Source organism: Patagioenas fasciata, chromosome 2 (genome assembly GCF_037038585.1).
Source record: "Patagioenas fasciata isolate bPatFas1 chromosome 2, bPatFas1.hap1, whole genome shotgun sequence".
NCBI classification, from domain to species: Eukaryota; Metazoa; Chordata; class Aves; order Columbiformes; family Columbidae; genus Patagioenas; species Patagioenas fasciata.
Window position 1 is genome coordinate 149,442,717 of NC_092521.1, and position 14,044 is coordinate 149,456,760.

Consider the following 14,044-nt stretch of genomic DNA (forward strand, 5'->3'; position numbering starts at 1 on the left):
TCCCTCTCTGTAAAACATTTCCTATTTAAGAGGTGATAGAACACTCGGGTTTTTGAAAGACTAATTGATATTTAGGTTGACAAACGCTGTCTGAAGATGTTTTCATTAACATTTTTGTCTAACTAGGCTGAAAAAGGGTTAAAAGTAACTATAGTCTCACAGTCAACAAAAAGCTATTGAAATCTTTGATTATCCCTGCAGCAAAGGAAAGAGGATAGTAATACAACAGCAACCTCTCTTGGGGTAAAGTCAAGATTTAATAACCTAGGACCAAAGCAATTGTTCAAATCAAGCAAAGGAAGTTCCAAATATTTTCAAGTACAATCTATTTCCTTGTGTTTATTTTGATCAAGATGCCCTCAGATAAATAGCCCTCTTCCACAGAAGGCAATAGAAATGTCACCATTGACCCCAGGGAGATCAGGATGGATGCCTGGACATCATGTGGGAACATTAATTTAATATTCTGCAAAACAGTGCCATTAAAGAGTCAATATCCACTGTCCATTCTTTCTCTGTTTTGTCAGATTTTTTGTTATTATGACTATTTAATCAAATCACGGACCTAGAATTCAGTGTTTTAAAAGATCTAGCAGATCAAGCGATCTGTCTTCCTTTGAACGCAGTGTTCCTTCGTAGGGTTTTTCTACTGCTTCATGGAGTTCAGTTTGTTCAAATGCTCCAGGTGATAAGCGCTCCTTAAAGAGCCTTACTACACGTTGTAACGGATCTCTGACTATGATCAAATCCTGCTGTTTCTTGCTATGCAGGAAGTCTTTCCAAATTAGTCTAACACCAGGGCTGAGCACTGTGACTAATCGGCATAACTGCACTGTTCATGCTATCTGTAAGGCAGGTTCAGCAGGGAAAATATCAGCACCGAGAATGTGCTTGTTATTCTATGGAGTAAGGGGCAAAATCTTAAAGAAAAAAGACCAGGGGATGGATTTAAAAGTTTAAACCTGGCATATAAATAATTATGTAAAGATGCTTTACCCTGGAGGTACTTTGTCAATAACAACTCTAGATATACTGAAGGAAAATGAAAAACTACTCGAGAGCAGCCTCAAGGGAAGGTACCTGCATGTTAGAATCTTCACATGCTTCTTGGCAAGTGTCACTGAGTTCAGAATGAGCAGAAGCTGTGATCCTCAGTGTTAAATTTTATGACACTACAAAAAAAAAAAAAAAAAAGTCCAGAAGAGCAGATACATTTTGTTTAACACTGGCCGTTAGATCTTACCCACTTCACCCAGTGTTGCATTCAAAACTTGTGTCTGACAAAGGTATAATTTCCAAAAAACGGTGAATTAGCCACCTCCCTGGGCAGTATCTTACCAACGAGTGCTTTCCTTCACTTGTGAATTGTCTGGCTTCAGTTTCCAGCTACTCGTTCAGCCTGTGCCTGTCTCCACTAGGTTAAAGAGACCTTCCACTCCTCACATTTCTGTCTCTGGAGGATATTTTATGTTGTAATCCAGCCCCTTAAGAAAGGATACACTCCAATAAGATCTTGAACTGCACTTTGTGATTTCAAGACATAAGCGGGGAGAGGGTGTCTCTTCTATGCTCTTCAAAATTTCGTTATCCCTTTGAAAAAAAAAAAAAAAACAAAAACAGTGTGCAATAGGGCATCGTTACTCTGACTGGACTTAAAGTTGAGGGAATGGCTTGTAAGGGGAAGGATGGAAGTAAAAGTATAAATTGAGCAGCTGAGGGATCCCAGGAGCCACATTTTATGAAGTTTTATTTTGTTAGGTTCTTACACAGAGTTTGCTGTTACCTGTTTGAATAAATATTGCTGTAAATCTTCGCCTTTTTCTTCTTAGTACTGGCTGTTGGTCTGCAATATATAAATAAAATTAAAAAAAAAAAAAAAACAACAAACACATTCTTAGAGAACAGAGAGAAAACATCAGAAGCCCCTCTGCACCCCCCTCAAAAAAAAAAAAAAAAGGTCAGGATCAGCCTGTACCTCAGTGAAGCCCAGAGGAACCTCATTGCAGTCCTTTCTCCACGACGCCTCATGGAGGGTGGGTGGGAGAGCTGCGCGGCAGCCGTGGCCAAAGCTCTGCCCAGAGAGCTCCCAAGAGACAGAGAGGTCCCCAGGGCTGAAGAGGTCCCAAGGGCCTTCAGAAGGTCCTCGAGGTCCTGGTGACAGGAACTGTGGGTTACCCTGACCAGCAGCACCCAGGTAGTCACAGCCGCTTAGGTGGATGCTTGGAAAGGAAAACTGCTCTTGAAAAAATAATGCAAATCTCCTTCGCAGTTCAAATCAGACCCTGGTTGCCAAGTTGGGGTTCTTATTCAGATTTCACTGCTGGGGAACTATTAATCTCTACAGTCATGTTCATTTACTGTGACGTTTGTTTTAGGTCCGGACAAAGAATGTGTTTGATAAAATGAGGGCAATATCTTTTTCGTTTATAGAGGCAATTAGCTACACACTCACTGTTGTCAGAGCGACACAGCATCAATCACAGACAGAGATCGGTTTCTTTAAAAGTTAAATTCCCTGCTGTTGGCCCTGCCAGTGTTTTAGTCACATGCATTATGTTTACTTTGGGGAGGAAAACGTGTTTCATTCTGGCAAGGGGAACAAAAAGCTTTGGATGAGAGCTCCTTTGTCAAGGGAAGACAGAATATTCTGATGCTTTAGATAAAAAGGGGAGATAAGGTACCTGATTTGCCGCTGCTGCTTTAATCGCCGTTATTATGGCTTATTGTGACACGGTCCGCTGAAGTCTGCGGGATTGTTGCTTTCTCATGGCACAGCTTGCCCCTTCACGATTTTACAGTCTTCCTCGCAAACATTAGATTAATCAATAAATCTCCATGTGCTATTTTTAATTCTCTCGTGCATAAAGATCGGCGCGAAACGTCGCTTCTCCTCTCCAGCATTTGTGTCTCTCGGGCAGTTTGGCAGGATGCAGATTTTTGTCTACTTTTCTAAGCTTTCGCCTTTACCGCTCATGAAAGCCCATCAACAAGGCAAATATACAGATGCCAAATCTCGGGAATCTTCCCTGCTCGGAAGAGAACCCCAGCGCTGACTTCTTGGCTACTCCCCAGAAACTTCAAATGGATAACAAACAGTAAGGCGATGGTGTGGGGAGGACATAACCCTTCCCTCCTCGCCTTGTTTCAGGGCTTCATTGGGCTATGTCACTTAGAACAACCAGTGACGCAGGTCGAGTACCGCACGGCGCAGCGCCGCGCACAGGCGCGCACAACGGCGCAGCGCCGCGCCAGCCGCCAGCATTCAGCTCTGCTGAGCGGGGCGAGGTGGCGCAGGAAAGGACTGTGATTTTGAAAACATTGCTCTGTTATTTCAGTCACTACGATGGAGGCTGGGAGCTCGCAAGGCAGCGTCAGAGTGCGGGCCCTGCGCGGCTCTGCGCGGTAGAGCCGCCGCTACCACCGTACACGGTGCTCACAAATCACCCCTTAAAAACACAAGAGGGAAACCTCGTCGCGCTTAATGGCCTGTATGGAGTATTTCTAGTGCAGATTTTTCTTCATTGGTTTCCAACACCGCCCCCACCCGACCCCCCCGACCCCCCCCCCAAAAAAAAAATCTGTCTAAAACCAGGAAAAATTCGGCCCTGATTTTTCAGAGCAACGGTCCAGCCCTTGCACAAGCGAGGGGCAACCCCAGCTCCCGCGTTAGTCTCCTCGGCTTCATTTTGAGTGTAAAAGAGGCGCAGATGCGAGTGAGGTTGCTGAAGTTCGCCGGTGTCCGTTCGTCCTGCCGCGGCCATCGGCCCCCTGCGTTCCGCAGCCCCTCGGGGGTTTCTCTGGGAGGACCCCACTTACGGTCACCGCTCCTTCTCACTAACCTCAAGAGCCAGAATAACACCACAACTATGTGAGGTTGACGGGTGGGGCGGGCCAACGCGGAGGAGTGCGTACGGCGACACTGCAACCCCCCCTCCACTGCCCCAGGGAGGGCAGAATGGGGCCGCAAGACCCTTCTGGGGAAGCCGCAAAATACTGTGGATGATGGAGATTGTCCTCCCTCCCTTTAATCTTTTTCTTAATTAACTTTATTTGGTTTGCCCTAGGGACGAGTGGTGCAAGGCTGAGGGAGGATGTTCCGCGGCAATAGCTTCCCTGGGCACGCCCCCGCCGCTCCTCCTCCAAAACGGAGCTGCCACCGTGCCCGTGTGCGCGGAGGGAACACGGGCACCTAGGAGAGCATCTGCACTGGCGGCCGGTCGGACCCCTCGCTACAACTGTGCGGGGCTGGCAGGAACTCTGCGTTCTTCCGGCTTCGTGCGGTGCGGAGCGATGCGGAGCAGCGGGCACGGCATGTCTCGCCCCGCCTACGAGCGAGCGGGATGGTCCCCGCCATGAAGCGAAGCACCGGGGGTCCTGTGGCCCGAGGGTCAGACCCCGTGAGCGGCGCAGCTGCCGTCGGAGGGGGCGATTCTGCCCGGGCAGCCTCACCGGCACCTTCCCCGGGTATGCCTCCTTTGCAGCCGGCGGCAGGGTTGCCTCAGCACCACTGCCCTTGACTAATCCCCCATCCCGTGGCTCCCGCGTGGAAAATCACCCCCGTGGCAGCACACCGCGCTTCACTAACGCGCTCCGCAAAACCAGCCATGACGGCATCGGGGGCGGGGGGCGATAACGGAGACGGCGAGAACATCGAGGGTATTTCAGGACGCGAAAAGCGGTGGGACCTCCGCCGTCGGGCGAGACGCGGAATCCCAGCGACCAGCCGCGACGTGGAGGGGCCGCCACTGGCGCTCCCCGCCCGTTCCACCTTAAGAGCTCCTGCCCCTTTAAGGGGCGGTCCGGCCTCCGAGGCGCTGCCGCGCCGTCGCCACCGCCCTGCAGGGGGCGCTGCCGGCCCGCGTTTGGCTCCGATGGCGGCGGGCGGGGCAGCGGCCTCGGCGGAGCGGAACGGAGCGGACCGGAGCGGACCTGAGCGGCCCCTCCTCCGGCGACGCACCGGGCCCGGCACTCTCCGCCTCTGCCGAGGAGACGCCCCCCGCGCCACTGTTCCCCTTTGTTCCCCTGGGGGCCAGGGACACTGGCCGCCCCCAAAAGCTCCCCGCGGGACCTCCGCGCAGGTGTGGGAACGGGGCAGCCTCCTGCCAGTGCTACGGAGGGTGCCCAACCGCGCCCCCGCTGCCCCCCGCTCCGGACACTTCCCAGGAGCGACCGGCGGGCTCTCCCCGCCGTGCCCGCGGATGAGCTGGCGGGCGGGAGAGCCGCAGATTCTAAGTTCTCCCGCCCGAGTGCCGGTGCCGGCCGGGGCTCTGGCGTGTGTCTCGGCGGGTGACAGGAGCCTGACCGATATGTCCCGTTCTTCTCTTCGGACAGCACTTAAAGAGAACGTGCGGAAAAGCTGGGTCGCTCCTTCCCTGCCCCGAGATCAGCATTATATGTTACCGGGTGATGAGCCTTTGTTCAAACTCTCCAACGAGTTAAATTGCCTTTCCCTCGTCATTCGGAATGTAATTAGATTGATTTTTGCTCCAGAGCCTAAATAAATTAAAATAATCTTAATTTTAATGTGACGTGACCCCTATTTTTCTGGAGAATAATGAGAATAAAGCAGTCATTAATTAAACCCAAGATGTCTCCAGATAAAGATGCTATCTAGATGTGCGAAGGCTTTGAGTCATTTGCTGTATTAGTAAATGTATAATTGAACATTTAGATAATAATCGGGTTTGTTTGTGTGTCTGTGTTTTAACCTGAAAGCACTATATTTATTTGGCAAAATTACCAGGATCCTAATTATTTATATTTCTGGTCGCTGAAAAAAAAACCAAAACGGTCCTTGTTTCTATCGTGCAAAGCGTTGACTCCTCAGCAATCCTCAGCTTTGATAACTGATCGAAAATTTGATAACAGGGACACCTTCTCTTGCAGCCCCATTCGTAATGTCACTGGTTAAGCGCTTCATCCTCTATCAGGAACCTGATGAGCGTTTATTTCCTGTAAAATAGGAGAGGAGCAAATACAACTATATTTAATATATGTTAGCCATGTGCTGGACCCAGGGACTACGTCTTCAGTTTCAAGATCCGGAGAGAGTTTTGAAGTTGGACAAATTGTGACGGCCACCGACTCCATCTGGAGCTGCTCTGCCGGGGAAAGACGGTCACCGGCTCTCAGGGACTTTGCCCTCCTCTGCCACACAGTCTACTGTATTTATTTTGCTCCAAATTTTGTGAGAAATTGACTTTGTTCAGAGCCAGACGGTCTTCCAAATAGAACTCCCTGGCACCCTTCGCAACTGCCTCTCCTAGCTCTCCAGACTGGTTTGGACGTATTTTTTCTCACCCTTTTATTTTCCCCTCTATATTTTTTCCCTCACGCTTACTCGTCCTTTTCCTGAGGATTTGGGATATAAAACGCGTAGCAAAGGAAAATGGAATAATATCTAGTTAGTTATTCATATCAATCTGTCAGATAGCCTTCTTATTAAGTTAGTCCTGCACCGTGCGACTATTCCCATGTTAGCTCGGTGCAAGATCTGCAGTTCCCCAAAACATATGTGTTTCCTCGTACCCAGTGTTCTATCAGCGACAAGGTTTTTAGTTTGTAAAGTTAATTTTTTCCTCTTAAATGCTGCCTAAAATCTTAACGCTATTTCTTACTCTATTTAGGGGGTTTGAGCAATTAAAGGAGCATAAAGGAGTAATTTCTTCCCTCACTCTTTCTTTTTTCTTAGAATTGGTATTTTCCCACTATAATTTAGAATGAAATAGGATTTTTAAAAGATCCAGAGTTCTAATCTCGGTTGATGTTTTGGTGTATTCACGGTAATGAGTCCTATTCCCTCGGGTCATGAAGCCCCCAAATGTCAATCAACCGAACTGATTCAGAAATGCCATTGTTCGACTCCCACGTCACTCGCCTTCCTCTCATTTTACTTAACAATACCGGAGTTCTCTGATCACTCATTCGGAATATGGGCATTATCTGTGGAAAATGCAGAAAGTGTCTTGATCTTTCGCTGGCAGATACTGTTAGAGGGTTTCCGCCAAGCAGACGGTGCGTGTTTATACTCCTGCACCCTGCACTTTATTACAGCTCGGAGGAGCCAATGAATATCCTGAATGCAAATCGTGCCATAAATCCGTCAAAAATTAATTTGTCTGCAGAGACGTTACATTTCTATTTCCGCGCCCAGAGCCGGCACGGGCTGCAGCCTCGCTCCGCGCCGCTCCGCGCAGACCCCGCGGGAGGGGGGCCCGTCCAGCCGCCGTGCTGCCAGGCGTGCGACTGCACTGGCCCGCGGACACGCGTGGGAGTTTCCCCCCGCCCCCGGCGCTGCACAAAGCTCATGGGCATCGGGAAGGGATTTTGAGGTCGCTTGTCCCCGAGGGGAACGACACCCGGCTCTCGAGAAGGGAGAAACAACTTTCCCCAGAACGGGTTGTGGAAATGCCCCATTTCGGACATTGTTCCCGGGCAGGGCGGGAAGGGACACACCCCCATCATCAGCCCTCCGGCGGCCCACCAGTCCCGGGAGCGAGGGCTCCCGCCGGCCGGTGAAGCTCAGGTCCCTTGCTTTTAATCGCCGGGTCAGGGACGGCGGAGGGAGCTCCGCCGGGAAGCTGCGGGGTTTGTTCGCGGATCTCCCGGGTCTCGGATACAACCGGTGCGTCTCTGGGAAGTGAGGGAGGACGCGGGGGGCGGCGAGCCCTGCCCGCGGCCTCGCAGCGAGTCCACGGAAGAGAATTAGTGCTATCCCTCACCCAGCCCAAGCACGGGCTCTCGCCGGCTGCAAGACATGAACGTCGTCTTCATTTAAAATTAGTGGCATAAGCTCCCCAGCCCCCAACCTCAACGTTTAAAGTGCCTTTTGTCTCTTCATTTCACTTAAGCAAGGCTTTTGTTGCCGGTTGCCAAGTTCTATTAATGCAGAATTTAATCGGGAAGCGCTTTTCCCTGGTCCCAGCAAGACGGGAACAGCAGATTCAGAGGCCTGAGACGGTGTAAAACAGATCCCTCGGTGATTATTGCTAATACCCTACAATTTAATGTCGTCTTTAGTAAAAACCATTTACGCAGCAGCAACTATTCTGCGGTCAAAGGAAAAACTGCTCCTTCCTTTTTTCTCTCGAACACGCAGCAATCACGCCCGACGCTGGAATAAGAAACCGAAAAGGTTTTCTCTAAAGAGAAGGGCCTTAATTACTAGATTCCGTGTACAACTAATCCAAAGGCACACTTAAAAGGAAATTTAATAGACCCAGTTTCTTTTTCACTCTGACTCGCATGTGTCCTCTGGCTGGTTGCTCCCAATCCGCCTCTCCGGGGCCAGAGCCCGAGGACTTCCCTCTCCATTTTGTTGGGGATCTGTTGGCTTTTCTCGATATCCCCTTCTCTCTGCATTGGGGATAAATGGAAAACCTTCCTCGGGATTAAACACTTAGATTTTCCCCTTTGCTAACCAGTAAAGAGGGAGAGAAGGAAGAGAGGAAATGAAATTGTTATGGAGATTACAGTGTATGTCACTGGCTCTTTGGCCAGTCCTTGGGTTTTGTCGCTGAACAGTTAAGTGCAAACTTGTATTTCCCTTCACAAGAATGGACAATTTTTCTCGCTTGTTTGCAGTTTTCCAAAGTTCTACACACAAATCAGTGAACCTTAAGAGACCCTTTCACTCTTTTATTGTGAATATTTGTCAGTGCTCGGGAGCAGTGATTGCAGTGACAGGTGAATCCAGGGGCCCAGTGATGGCATCCCAACTTCATAGGTTCGCGAATGTAAAAGACTACCGGCCCTTTCACTCGGGATGTGGCAGTCAACAGGTTCACATTTTCAGGGCTGTAATTCCTCTCCCCTGCAGCCGAGCGGGAGCGGAGCAAACCCGAGCCCCAGGCCGCTGCCCTGCCAAACCTCAGCCCTGGCCACGGCCAACAGCCTTGTGGGGGGCGGCCACCCCGGCACCCCCGAGGAGGAGGAGGAGGGAGGTGGCCCGGAGGGTGCGGAGAGACCCCAGCCTGGCAGCCACGCACGACGCCCGGCCACTTTTGCCCTCATCCCCGGCGCCCAGGCAGGCTCCCGCGGGGCCCGGAAACGCCTCGCCCCTCCTTTACCCCCTCTTTAATTTTCATTCCGCCTTTTAATTATTAATTAAACCCGAGAAGGGCCGTGGCTTGGGAGGGAGGGGGGGAAGCACGGGGAAGAAGGTAAGAGAGGGCTGGGGGGAGCGGGGGGTGGATGGGGCGCAGCTTTGTGTGCCGTTTTAATTGGCCTGGCTACACAGGCACTGCTGGGGGGGGGGGGCGGTGCCGCTCCCCTCCAGCGCAGGCACCGGGGCGTGCTCCCGCCGTCGCCGTCACCCCGCGCCGCCCCGGCGGCCGAGGCGAGAACCGGCCCCCGCCGCCCGGCCTGGCCCGGGGCTCCCGGCGGCGGGAGAGCCCCGCTGCCCCCAGCCAGGCGCCCCGGGGCCGCTGCCGGGCGGGGCTGCCCCTGCACCGCGCACCGGAGCCGGGCTTGATATTTAATCCGTCTCTCTTCGGACAAAGACCCATCTTTTTACCACGGAGAAACGCTACTGAGATGCGGCTAACCTTTAGGGTTATATCCCAAACCGGGACCCGAGAGCTTGAAAGATGCTTGCCCGGCTCTCTTCCAACCTGAAAAAAAAAAGGATCTGGAAAAAAAAAATATCACTTTTTTCCCTCCCAACAAAGAATTTCTGATCATTTCATCTTGGGGGTAAATTTTTATTCCCGTGTCCACTCTGGGTATTGAAATCGATCGCTGCAATATTTAATATATTACTGTCTTAGAGTCCTCGTTCTATAATAGCTTATTCTGTACATATTTCTGCGGTGTAAAATAGTGATAGTCTTCATTAAATACACAGTCATTAAAGACTGCAGTCAGTTTTCTAATTACGTGAAAAAAACAAACGCCCGGTAAATAAAGGTATATTAACAGAATAAACTCCCAATAAATTCACAGGCACTTGGTCAACAAACTCAACAAACATCTGAGGGTAAAACTACTACATTGGAACTAACTATTTTTTTAATTATGTGAGGTTTATAGAGGTTTATATAACGTACCCTTCATTTTTTGTTTAACTTTCCTATAGTGACCTGTCCCATAACCTTGTAATCCACTGTGGGATATTTCTTTCTGGCCTCTTTCCTTTTGTTATGTCCCCACAGGTTTCCAGCTTAGATGCCTTTTTTTTTCTCTCTCTCTCTCTCTCAGTAAATGCGTGTTTAAAAAATATTTGACCTGTTTGACTTAGAGACGTGCATAGACATCTGAGGATTGGGTTAGCCTTGGAGTTTCTACGTGATTTCGTGATCTTCCTAAAGCAACACCTGAAAATTTAAAATAATAGTCCTTCAACGTTGGGGAAGATCGCTGCAGCGTTTGCAAATGTCCATGATTCCTGCTTATGAGGGGTTTTTTAAATGTGCAGAGATATATTGTTTTGTGATCCCACTGGGACCACATCCTCCATTCTGTAAAATGTCCCGGCAGAATCGAGTTATGGCCACCCCGTCTTGCTGCGACTGGAGGTCGGTGGACATTCCTTGGGAAAAACAGGGAGTACCCTGAAATATCTGATGCACCCTGACAGAAAGTATGAAGTAGGGAGCGGGCTGGATAGCTCTGCTTTTCCCGCTTCCCTGGGAGCGAGAGAGGCTCCTGGAACACGCTGTCATCCCAGCCGGAGCCAGGGGGAACCTGGCTCCAGCCTTTTATCACAGCTCAGCTCTCCTCGCCGGGAAGAAGCCAGTTGCTTTTTTTCAGGCGTGAGCTTTGCAGGTACTGGTGAGCAAAAGCATTGCAAAATAAACATAAAAACGGAGCAAGGGAGCGGCTACTTCTTCGTACGCGTCAGCAGAGAGAGAACGAGTCCTGCTGAACTCAGTGATGCCTACGAGTAACATCTAAGCATTTTTGCGGGCACAGCCAGTTAATCTTCAATGGAAACCCCTTTTTCTTTCAGTGCCCGAGCATTCATCGTCAGGAACCTTGGACTGGTAGAGATGCAGAAATGTTAATCGCTATCATGTCTATGCAAAGCTATTCACGCTATTGATTCTTAACTTTCTCAGCGAAGACAAATTTACCATATGTCGATGTGTAAACACTTTGGAATAAAATTAAAACCAGCTCTGTGCAATTGTCACTGTGCTTGATTCTAATACAAACTATCAGATGTTTATGTAGTTCATCTTTCTAAATGATCAGACGCCATCGAGGTTGCTAAACCAAATACAAGCAGTAAATTTTCTCTGGAAGGCGGCTTGGGCTTGCAGGTTTTGTGAAGCCAGAGCAGGTCGCACGAAACCGGAGCAAAATGATCTTGCAGTTTATGCTGGCGTTGGGGCTGGGAGCCGCTAAACTCCCAGTTACCCTCCAGAGCTTTTTCCTAAATCCGATGTCATCCGTCTCCTGCGGGAAACGGGAGGAACAAACGTAGCACGGCGGGCGCTGGCGGAGGAGCCGGGCTCCGCGCTGGAGTTTTCACGGGAACCCTCTCCGCATCTGTGTGCTGGTGTTTACAGAGAGGGAGGGAGAGAGGCCTCGGGAAAGGCAGGAGGCTCTTTTAAGTCCGCTGATGAGGAATTTCTGCCGGGTATTCTCCTTTTTTTTTTTTTTTTTTCGCCCCACGAGCAATGCAAACACATACAAATATTCCCAGCTTTCCGGTGTATTTTAAAAAGTTCACCTACTTTCAAGCCTCTTTAAGAAGCTCGTTTTTCCGGGACGGAACAAATACCACCAAGTGCTCTTCGGGGAGGACAAGAGATATCAGTGGTTATCTGGAGAGCCTCTACGCAGTTAGATAGGGGAATACAAATGTCCGCGGAGTTGATGAATGGCAGGGCTTGTGTAGAATTAATACATTTTACAGGCCCCTTTACGGGAGAAGGATACAGAAATCATAATGGAATTAATGAGATTTTACTAGCAAAATTTGTAAACCGCAGGTAACCATTTATAAACTTCCCCTAAAACGTAAGAGAGACGGATAGATCACAGCCGGGGAGATCTGACATTATTTTATAGCGCGTATTAAACGCCGTTCTCTCTTTTCTTCTCCCACATCATTTAGCATGAACATCTTTTTCTCTCCGGCGAACGTAGCCGGATTTCGACGGGGACGACTATGTCATAGAGGGAAACAACCTGAAAATCCTTCGTCTGGTTATAACGTGCTACTTCAAACATCAGCAGCACACACAGTAAAGTTTTTCAAATGGTCTGGGAAACCGTACACGGAATAGCACGTCATCGTTATTTACCCTTATGCAAACTGTCATGTCCACGTACATGGAAATTATCATTTCTAAAACCGAGCAGTTTACTAGATAATATTTCCAGGTTTGCTATTGTCTGGGGAAGTTTAGCTCTGAATCCCGGGAATACAAAAGTATCGCGGGTAAATATAAAACATATGTTCGCACAGGTTATGTGGCAGTTTTAACACTCGCAGTCCCATCCACACGCATCTCCACAAATGCACAAAGACTTGGGAAATCCCAGCAAGCGCCCTGCTCCGGGGCGGCAGCCGCTTCTCGGGCGGAAGGTGGTCCGGGGGAGCACGGAGTTTGCTCCGGGAACAGCAACACGCTAAATCAGGAGGCAGGGGAGCGTGTCCCCGGGACAAGCCGTGTCTTGGCTGGCGAAGGGGCAGCTCCCCGGTCCCGCCGCTCCGCCGACCGCTGCCGCTGCGGCAGCCCCGCGCTTCGCCATCGGCACGGCTCTTGTAGGCTCTTCTGTTTGTTTGTTTGTTAGTTTGTTTATTTTACCCGGGACGGTAGAGAAAGGGGAATGACAGGATGAAATATCATACAAAGATGTGAAGTGACCCGAGTGGCAGCTGAAGGCGAGGGTTTAGCCGGGATGTGTTTCCCAGCTAAACTCTCCGCTACTCTTCGGGGAAAACCAAATGCAGGTTGATGGAAACATCCTGTTTTGAGGGAAATGGACTGTACAGCCCTATCTAGCTGCTCCGACGCTACTAATCAGCCTGGAAAACCACTGCTAGTGCGAGTCCCGGGGAAGAGGGTGCCGTGCATCTGACACGTTTGCAATTCAACCGCGATCCTGAAAGGCAGTTTGCTAAATCGCTGCGCTCGCAGGGGCAGGGCTGGGGCTGCGGTGGCCCCTCCGCGGCTCGGCCCCGCAGGGAGACCCGCGACGTCCTCTGCCTGCAGCGGGGGCGAGCCGCAGAGGGGAAGTCAACAGATGTGCGCTGTACAGAAATCCGTGAAACAAGTGCTTTAAACCCAGGGGGATTTCTCCTAATAGCGAAATCAGAGGGGGAGAGATTTCTGAAAAGAGAATAGCCCAATATTAGTTCCTAGAGTGGAATTTACATTTCATCGCGATTTGTATTTTATAATATGCAGGCACGTGCACTCGGGAGGCGTTTCGGTGAAACGGCGTGTCTGTTCCACCGGCGGGGGAGTCCCCGCGTCCCGGTTTCTCTGACCGCCGCGAGCAGCGGGTGCCTCGCCTCGCTGCCGGGGGCCGGAGAGCCGCGACGTGGAGTTTGGGGGAGTTCACTGCGGCTCCCCTTCCTCCCCCCTCCCGCCTCTCCGGCACAGGGGAGCAGGGCATGGAGGTGCTGTCTCCTGTTTGTCTAAGGGGGACGGAGGCGAGGGAGTCCGAGGGGTCACGCTGGAGCGCGGTACTGCCAGGGCGCCTCCATGGTCCCCCTCTCCGGGCAAACGTGCCCCCTCGGTGGGGTAGGGGCACCCCAGGCTGCTGGCCGGGCCGTTTCGGGTAGACGAGCAGCGCGGTCGCTAACAAAGCCGGGGAGCGGCCCCTGCACGCATGAGCTGCCGCGGCGGGGTCGGCCCTCTGCCGGGAGAGCCGGCCGGGCCCTCCGCGGGGCGGCTCCGCGCCGCTTCTTCCCGGGCTGCCGGGCCGGGAGAAGGGTTCACCCCCGTGCCGGGGTCCCGGCGCTGCTCCGCTCGGAGGGGACGGAGGTGCAGCCGGGCTGCCTGTGGGGCGTCCATCTTAGGGCGGCCACCGCACGCCCCAGCCCCCTCACGGCCCCGCTAACCGGCCCGGCCTCGCACCCTCGGGC

The 14,044-nt window shown here is 51.2% G+C and overlaps 1 long non-coding RNA gene across 1 annotated transcript; it reads right to left on the minus strand.

The window, feature by feature from the left end:
• Window positions 1-1,087: 1,087 nt before the first annotated feature.
• LOC139827447 (uncharacterized) lies at window positions 1,088-3,163 on the minus strand. The gene is made up of 4 exons (XR_011737985.1): window positions 2,682-3,163; window positions 1,784-1,843; window positions 1,339-1,590; window positions 1,088-1,172 (listed from the first exon to the last, which is right to left on the minus strand). It is a non-coding gene; the product is annotated as an uncharacterized lncRNA (long non-coding RNA).
• Between the last annotated feature and the right edge of the window lie 10,881 nt (window positions 3,164-14,044).